A 9,611-nucleotide genomic window follows, 5' to 3' on the forward strand; every position below is an offset into this window, starting at 1 on the left:
ATGGGCTATATGTATATGAAGCCTGAGCCTGTGAGTGACCCAGCTAGCAAGCAGCATCTTCCATGGTTCCTGCTGTATTTCCTTGGCTGTGAGTGAGTGACCTCATCAGAGGCACCGTGGTAGGGGACAGCAAGTTGTCCTGCCTTCCGTTCCTGTGCTGATGCCTCCCAGTGACCTGGAAGTGTAAGGTGAGACAAACCGTTTCCTCCACTGTTTGCTTTTGGTCAGTGTTTTATCACAGCAGCAGAGACAAATTAGAACAGACATGTAATTCTGCCAGGCATAGGTACAGACGGGGAACACAGCAGCAACATGACTGTCCCGTCAATACTTCCAGACAGTCCTGTGAGGTCTGGCCACTCACACGCTTGCTGCCTGAAGGTTTTGGAGGACTCATGGATGGCAGAAGGGTGAATACACCTCCCTTGGATGTGGGAGGAGCAGAGTCTTCCTTGCTGTAGCTGGATGTGGCCTCCCCTTCTGCCAGCCCTGGAAATCAGCCAATCATCGTGGTCCTTCACCCAGGGCTGAAAGCCCAGTACCTTGGTGAACCTGACCTGACTAGTTATGTAAACAGAATTCTGTCTCTAAAACCCAGCCAACTAACTAACCAAACAAATGAGAAAAAAAAGAGGGGAGGTTATCTTGGGGGAGTATCCTCATCTCTCCACTCAGCCTCTGGCTTAAGGATTTGAAGTTCTTGACTTAATTTCTCCTCTTTGCCAGTGTTGCCTGGGGGCAGGCAGGCCTGGATAACATCCAGTCCGCTACTCGCTGTTGACTGTCCCACTTGCCGATGCCAAAAGCCCCTGATCCTCCTGCCATAACGCACGTAAAGTGCCCATCCCATAAGTTAGCTTTTCAAACGTGGGCTTAGTTTTCTCACTCCTAGAAGTTAGCTGTCTGCTTGATAATCCACACAATACACATAAGCAGTGCTAGGCTCAGAGGGGTTGAGCCACCCATGAAGAGGCATGGCTGGGCCTCAAACTCGGGCCCCAAACCCAGATTTCCTGCCTATACGAAGCAGAGAGAGTTGCATTGATATTTCTCATTTCATGTCACTGAATTCATAATATCCGGGTATCGTCGATGAACTGGCTTGAACACAATTTTCTTCCATGAGGGACCAAAGCCAGGGCTTTGCAGTGTGCCACTTAGCTACATCCTCAGCCCAGCAGAGTGAGTATAAACATTGCTGGCAGGGCAGTGGTCTCTCTCTATACATCATGGCTGCTGGGACAGGGTTTCCCATCTCTGCACAGAGGGCCCAGTCAGGTTGGAGTTCAGGCCTCTGAGCTCAGTGAGGACCTGGGATGCACAAGTGGAGTTGTGTAGAGGTTGCCTGCTGGCCTCTGGAGCCACAATCCACCCGGCACCCTGTGGCTGTTTGCCTCCTGGGCTCCTCTGGATGTCAGTTGCCAGTCTGATTGCTGTGATGAAATACCAAGCCAAAGCAACAGAAGGCTGAGTCTGGTAAAGTGCTTGCCATGCAAGAGTGAAGACCCTCATTTAATCTGTAGGGCCCTTAGTTTAAAACAGTAACAATAAGGGCTCCGGGCAAGGCGCTGCATGCTTGTGATCCCAGCACCAGCGAGGCGGAGGCCAAGGCCACTGAGGTCCTCCGGTTAGTCAGCTTAGCCTAATCCGTGAGCTCCAGGCCAAACAAGGAGTCTGTCTCCAAACAAGACAAAACAGAAACCAAGGTGACCTAGCTAGGAGGAGCCACACAGACTGTGCCTGAGGAGCCACACAGGAGGTTAACCGCGACACACGTAAGCATACGTGCGCCTCCACACACATCTCCCCTGACACACAAATGACTTAAGGAAGGGCTTATGTGCTTCATAGTTTGAGGCCATCTTGACATAGAAGACATGGCCTCGGGAGGGGAGGGAGACCTACACTGCATGGGCAGTCAGGAAGCAGAGAGAAAGGAACAAGGGTGGCCAGTTTTCTCTCATTTTCAGTCAGACCAGGCCCCAGCCCATGGGAAGATGCTGGCCCCTCTCAGGAGGGGGGGGGTCTTTCTTCTTTGGTTAAACTTCTCTAGATATGTCCTCATAGACTCACCAGTGTGTGTCTCCTGGGAGAGTCTAACTCCAGTCAAGTTGGCTGTGCAGCTTGGCTGCCATGTTCATGATGGGCCTTAGATGCCGCCCTGTCCTGGGATGGGGCTATCATCCTGCCAGCAGAGAGCCTGCCCGTCCCCAGGAGACAGAAAGTTGCTCCTTTCTTGAACCAGGTACAAGTTGTTTGTTTCTACACTCCTCAGTCCCCTCGTCGTTCTTAAGAGATTTTGAGTTCACTTTATCCTCCTGTTGTCTCCTGTGGATGGAGCTGCACTGATGGGAGAAATGGCCCGTGCTGATGGAAAATAGGCAAATGATGTGGATTGGCTGAGGTGCGGGTCAGGGGCAGGAGATCACATCCCACTGCTGAGCGAGTGAGCGAGCGAGTGAGAGAGAGAGAGAGAGAGAGAGAGAGAATAACTTCATAGAATCTGTTTTTTTTCCTTCTACCTTTATATGGGTTCTGGGGATCAAACTTAGGTCCCCAGGCTGGCAAGTATCTTTACCTGGTCCCCAGGCTGGCAAGTATCTTTACCTGGTCCCCAGGCTGGCAAGTATCTTTACCTGCCCAGCCATCTTGAAAGCCCCTGCGTTTCTTCTAATAACATTGGGTAGGATTAAAAATGACTTTTGTTGTTTTTGCTTTAGACAGGTTCTCACCCTATAGCCCCACGGGCCTGGAGTATAGGACCTCCCTGTCAGCCTCCCCAGTTCTGGGATAATGGGCGTGTACCACTATGCCCAGTCACTCATGGTGGGGACCTTGGATTTAGACTAACTCTGTGCCTTAGTCCAGTTCCGCTACTGTCACAGAATCCCACTGGCGGCGTAGATTCTAAAGCAGGCATCCATTTGGCTCCAGAGTCCAGGAAATCAAAGGCCACAGCAAGTTGCCTGCTTTTAGGCAGGGCCTTTGCACTGCACTGTCCCAGGGCAGAAACAGAAGTCCGGGCGGGCTGAGGGTAGCCTTTCAGCAAACTGGCTTGCCAGTCCCCCTCTTATGTTTTTAACCACACATTTTTCTTTTAAAATATTTTAGACTTATTTATTTTATGTGCATGAGTGTTTTGCTTACATGTGTGTGTGTGTGTGTGTGTGTGTGCTTGGTGCCCACAGATACCAGAAGAAGGCATCAGATCCTGTGGAACTAGAATTATGGATGGTTGTTCTGGGAATTAAACCTAGGCCATCTACAAGAGTGGTATACGCTCTAAATCATATATGCTCTAAATCATATACGCTCTAAATCATTGAGCCATCTCTCCAGCCCCTCCCCACCTTAGTTTTTGAGACAGGGTCTCTCACCAGTTCAATGAGGCCAGCAGCCATTGAGCCCCAGGGATCCTCGCCTCTGCATGCCCCTCCCCCTAGCACTAGGAAGCAGGTGTGCACTGCCATGCAGGCTTCTCATGGTCGTGCTGAGGATGCAAACTTGGGCCCTCATTGCTGCAAAGCAAACATTTTACCCATAGGGTTATCTCTCCTCTCCCTACATAAACATCTTAAGAATGATGACTTTGTGGTAACAACAACAACAACAAAAATTGCAAGACCAGCATAGCAGTGTTGAAAAACACCACCCTACACCCAAGAATCTGCATAGGAGAAAGTGGGGAGAAAAAAAAGAAGAAAAGAAGAAATAAAAAACAAAACCAACCCCCCCCAAAAAAAAACCAAAAAAACACAAGGCAGCAAGACATTCCTGGCTAACAGACCCTGGGGGCTGATAATTTCTCTTTCCCACTTTTTAAAATCTCGAGCATGAATAACCTCTGTCGAGATTAATTACACTTTAAAAATATTTTTATTTTTTAATCTCGAGAGTTCTATTTTTGGCGAAAACGAGACAAACAAGGCAAAGAAGAAAACAAAGATGTTAACGTTTCTCGTGTTTCCCTCCAGCCCTTTCTGTGTTCCTATCTCCACGACTAAAAATAGATATTCTTTGGACTAGAGAAGAAAAAAATCCCAAGGAATTTGGGAGGCTCTCTGCCTGGCTCTGAGGTTCTGGTTCCCCGGAAGTTCCCTGCGGCCTGGGAAGGGTGGCTGCTGCTTCAGGCTTCTGGGATTAGAGCTACTGTTAGCTCAGGCTCCTGGCCGGGTGTGGGCCCATCACACACAATCCGGGGACAATGCTGTTCCCCTCCTCAGCTTTCCCAGCCCAGCCTCCACAGCCTCCTCTGCATTCTCTGTGTCATTAATTCACTAAGTACTCCAGGGTCAGCAGACTCTAACCAGTGGACGGCTTTTCCACCAGGTTTGGGCACCTGTTGGCTCCCATGTAAACTTTGTTATCTGGACTCACTGGGTTGGGCAATCAAGAGAAGGTTGGGCTGGGTTTGGTGGCTCATCTCAAGGCAGGCATGAGAATGAGGCTAGCCTGGGCTACAATGTGAGACTTTATTAAAAACAAAAAAAAAATCAGGTTTGGGCCTGCCGATGGGTCTGCTGGAGCCTGTCATATCTTGCTCTGACCAGGTTGGGACAATGTCACAGGGCTCTGTCTGGACTGACTCTCTGAAAACCTGCTGGTACCAGGGGCTCTCCAGGGCTATCGGCTCAGTCACATTCTCAGCCCCCTCCCCTCAAGGCCCCAGGATATCTCCCCTCTTCTTCCTAGGAAATGCTACTCATTCTGAGGTTGGTGAAGTGTGGACGGGGACTCCCCGTGTCTGTTTCTGCCGGCCTGTCCTCCGTCTACAGCGGTGACTCCCTCTCTCCGGTTTCACCCCCTTGCCTCCCATGACTGCCTCCCCCCCCCCAGCGTGGTGCCGTGATTCAGAATTTCTATGTCCCTGCCTGCACTCTGCCTCCTGCCCACCCCAGCCAGCCCCAGCAGTTCACCGTAACCACAGCTGGCTTTCCTTTTCCGTCAGAGGTGAGCGTGAATCAGGAGTCACCAGGGTCCGTTCCGAGTTGGCTGTTTTATTCTGAAGGCAAAGCAGGTCAGGGCTGGCCAGGCCATCCTTGCTGGGTCAGGGTGAGGACATGGGTAGGGGACGCTGCTCTGGGGACCAGGCCAGGAGTGGATGGATGGGTGGGTGGGGCTGGGAGACCGGGATGGCCATGTGAAGAACTGTTCTGTAGCATCCACAGGCTAGCCCCACTTTGCCCTAAGTCCCCAGGGGACAGCATAGAAATATACTCATTTTTTTGTTATTCAGTGATAGGAGGGAGAACTTATGCTCTTTTCTCTAAAAGTTTAAATCCATACCAAAAAAAAAAAAATCCCAGGAATCTTTGTATGTACAATGTGCTTTTATTACTGTTTTTAATTTTAAAATTTTGCTTTTATTTTAGTTATTTTTATTGTATGTATATATGTGTGAGGGAGAAGGAGAGACAGGGAGGGAGGACAGGAGGGAGAGAGGGAGGGAGAGAGAGAGAGAAAAAGAGAGAGAGAGAGAGAAAAAGAGAGAGAGTAGTAGTCTGGTCTGCGGAAGTTAAGTGGACCTTCCTTGGCTACACTCCCTCTCCCCAGTGAGACTTTGTTTTAAGTCGACATGGTTCTTTTAAAAAGCCACTGTTAAGGCCATGGAGAACCTTCAAATACCAAGGTACCTACAAAACTGACTCAAAAGCTGAAGCCACACAACAGCTGCTTGCCAAGGAGAGGCCAGTCGGGAAAGCATGGGCCAGGTCCCTTGTTACCATTAGATTCCTGTGACTTCAGAAGGGTCCACTCAAGCCTGCTCAGACTAGGGGACGGTGGTGTGCTGGAAGGACCAGCGTGGAGATAGCTCAGCCAATGGGCATCGGTGCTTCCACGAGAGACCCAAGACCCATTTTCCCTCTTCTCAGGCCCACTCAAAGGTCGCTGACCGCAGACACAGCTGCAGCTCTGGTTGCAAGGGCTAGCTCAATTACCAAGCACGTGGCGCAGGCTGGCCTATCAGAATACTCTCAGGACCCTTTTCCACCTGACTGTGGAGCATCTGAAAAGCATGGCAGTCGAAGAGCTGAGAGATGGAAAGCTTTGGATTTCAGATGATGCGCTCTGGCTGTGGAGCAAGATGGAGGCTTACTGACATCATGTGAACTCTGTGGACCTTAGACCTCTGAAGATGAAGCTGGCCCACTTGTGAGCGTTCCTGAAACAAGCTGGTGGACTCCCTCTATCCCTTGCAGCCTTGTGCTGCAGAGGTCAGAAGAGGGTGTCAACTACTCTAGAACTAGAATTACAGATGGTTGTGAGCCACCATGTGGGTGCGGGGAACTGAACCCAGGTTCTCTGCAAGAGCAACAAGGGCTTTTAACCAGGATAACCTGCTTGGAGAATTTCAGACCAGTAAGAGGCACTGTCCAGGAAAGGGGGTTAGGGATAGAAAGTTGGCTTGTCAGTTAAGAGCACTGGCTGCTCTTCCAGAGGACCCAGGTTCAGTTCTGAGCACCCACATGGCAGCTCACAGCCTTCTGTAACTCCAGTGTCCTCAGATATGATGCCCTCTTCTGGCCTCCACAGGTACTGCATGTCTGTGGTGCACAGAGAAGCAGACAATGCACTCATACACCTAAAAAAACAACAACAAAAACAAAATGAAAGGCTTGAAGCTACCTTGGAAAATAAAAATGTGGATAACACCTAAGGTATCTGAAACTGAGTTCACAACTGCCTCTAAGTCCAGCTCCAGATGACCCCATGCCCTCTTGAAGCACGAGTCATCTATGTGATGTATGTACATACAGGCAAACAAAACACTTATACATATAAAATGAGACAAATCTTTAAATAAAAAAAAAAAAAAAACTAAAACAAAAACTAAAAACCAAAAAAACCTTCAAACAAATAAACAACCAAAAAGCCCAGAAAACTCAAACCAATGTTCTTCCCTCTTGGAGAGTTTTGCTCTAGTTGGGGGGAACATCCAATACATTTGGACCTGACTCCCGTGGAGGAGGAAATGGGTGTCTCCGAAACAGGCCCACGGCTCCAGGCCTTGCCCGGGTGCACAGCCTTATGACGGCCATTCCAGGAAAAGCCCAGAGTTCAGGGGTGAAGGCCCGTAATTAAGTGAGTGTGCTATGTCTGCTCCAGCTGTTCCCTGAGCCCTTCCACTCTTCGCCAAGCCTTGTGGTTCACACAGCATCAGAGCCAGCTGTGGCTATAGCTCCACAGAGCCCCTTCCTCAGCCTGCATCCTCAGGGCATCCGCTCCAGACTGCGCTGTCCCCTGATCTTCCTTTCCTGAACACGATGGCGGCTCTCAGCTGGGGTGACTTTGCCCCCCTCCTCCTCCCAGCTGCAGGAAACAGTTTGGGTCATAAGTCAGAGTCGGGGGGGGGGTGCAGATACAGTTCAGTTGTCAGAGTGCTTCCCCAGTGGGTAATCCCAGTATTTGGGAGGTGGGGACAGAAGGATCAGAGGTTCAAGGCTGACCTCTGCCACATACTCAGCTCAAGGCCAGCCTTCTCCTGAGATACATGAAAGTGTCTCAGAAAAAAAAATCAATCATCAATCAATCAATCAATCAATCAACCAACCAACCAGGTAGGCTCTCGCCTTGGGTGTGGATTAACAGAGATGAATTCATAGCCCAGTGGGCTGACGGGAGGCAACCGAGATTTAGAAGTGTGAATTTAGTACAGGAAGTAGGCTCTCAGACGTGTGTCTGAGGGAGCGAGATATCATCTATCCCCTTGCATCTGCCATCCGACCTCCCTGCTCCACTCTGTCTGTCTGTCTGTCTCTGTCCTTAGCCACCAAGAGGTGAATAGCTTTACTCTGTCTCTCAGACATGTGGTGCTCACGTGTGTGTGTGTGTGTGTGTGTTTATTTGTTTTCAAAATGCATTGATGCATGTTTTAAATCCCCAAGAATCAACACAATATTATATTTTAAAAGAAAGTACAAGATGTGACAGGGAGGGTTGGGTGTGGGGGAGGGTTGGGATGTGGGGGAGGGTTGGGGTGTGGGGAGGGTTGGGCATGGGGGAGGGTTGGGGTGTAGGGAAGGGTTGGGGTGTGGGGAAGGGCTGGAGTGTGGGGGAGGGTTGGGGTGTGGGGGAGGGCTGAGGTGTGGGGGAGGGTTGGGATGTGAGGGGTGGGCTTCTAGAAGAAAGGCAGAATGGAGGGAGGGAAAGAGTATTCTAGACAGGTCCTGGAAATTCCAGAATATGCTGGAATTCGTGATGGAGCTGGAAACTGACATGACCAAGCAGCAAGACAAGTCTCAGGGTCACTGGAAGTAGGTCTAAGACCCGCCTACTCAGATATCACATTCTCCTCACATTGAGTTCAAAGAACCAGGAAGGAGGGAGCTTACACCTGATACATCAAGGGGGGCCTGGACGACATGGGCCGGATATCTGAGCATTTCATGAGTCTCATGTCTCCGAGATAAACAGAGAGAGAGAGAGAGAGAGAGAGAGAGAGAGAGCAATTCAGAACCTTTGCCAGGGTTCAGGATGACTAGGTATCCAGCAGCCTTAAATGTGAACTTCGTGGGAACTGGCAAGGGCCTTTTTAATGCATGCATGCACGTCCCGTGCAACGTGAGGTAATTCTCTTCCTTAGCCCGCCTGAACTGGCTTCAGGCTGTGGCTCTGCTCCCCTGTATGCTCTGAATGCATTGACTGCTAGGCAGCACTTGCTGATCCCAGAGTGAAAGGAGAGGTTCAGGGTTAGAACCAATGGAAAAAAAATGTGAGTCCAAGATTCAAGCTCCTGAGGATGGAACCGTATATATGTATGTATGCATTCATGTATGTATGTATGCATGTATCCATGTGTGCATACATGTATATGTGTGTAAGCATGCATACATGCATGTGTGTATTTTGTGTATAAGTGCACTCTGTCTGCATGTATGCCTGCATGACAGAGGAGGGAATCAAATCCTATTATAGATGGCTATGAGCCATCATGTAGGGACTGGGAATTGAACTCAGGACCTCTGGAAGAGCAGCCAGTGCTCCTAACCTTAGAACCATCTCTCCAGCCCCTTGAACAAGATTCTTAACTGCCACCCTCCAAAGGTAAGCTGAGGCCTGGGAGGTGACAGACTAATGAAGGTGCAAAGGCTCCAGGTCCAAGTTCATGTCCTGACCCAGGTACCTGTAAGCCATGACCTTGGGCAGGCACATGGGTCCTTTCTCTGAGTCCCCATTGTCCTAACTCAACTGAGGATAATGATACTGCATATAGCTGCTCTTTAGGTTACAGGGACGCAGGGCCTCTGGTGTAGCACTGGGTGTATTTCCAAATGCTTCAAGGATCGAGTTTATATTTATGCACTCATGCATAATTATTTACATCATCAGTATGCTCCTTGTGTTGCCTTTGCTTATCTCTCTGGCATCTACGCTGGTGCCTGGAACACAGTAGCTGAATAATTATGTGCTGAGCGAGTGAGGGACCTCAGAACAGGCTCAGCCTGCAGGTAAGCCAGTAAGGAATCAGATCCCCGGATTCCCTAAGGTCGGCTCATCTCACGCCTATGCGTCCGAGCCACCGTGAAGACCCTTGTGGTAAACAGACAAGAAACTCGAGAATGGAGAAAGCTCAGGTTATGGCTTCCCGTCAGCGGAACTCTAGACACCTG

This window comes from Mus musculus, chromosome 4 (assembly GCF_000001635.26).
Source record: "Mus musculus strain C57BL/6J chromosome 4, GRCm38.p6 C57BL/6J".
Classification (NCBI taxonomy): Eukaryota; Metazoa; Chordata; class Mammalia; order Rodentia; family Muridae; genus Mus; species Mus musculus.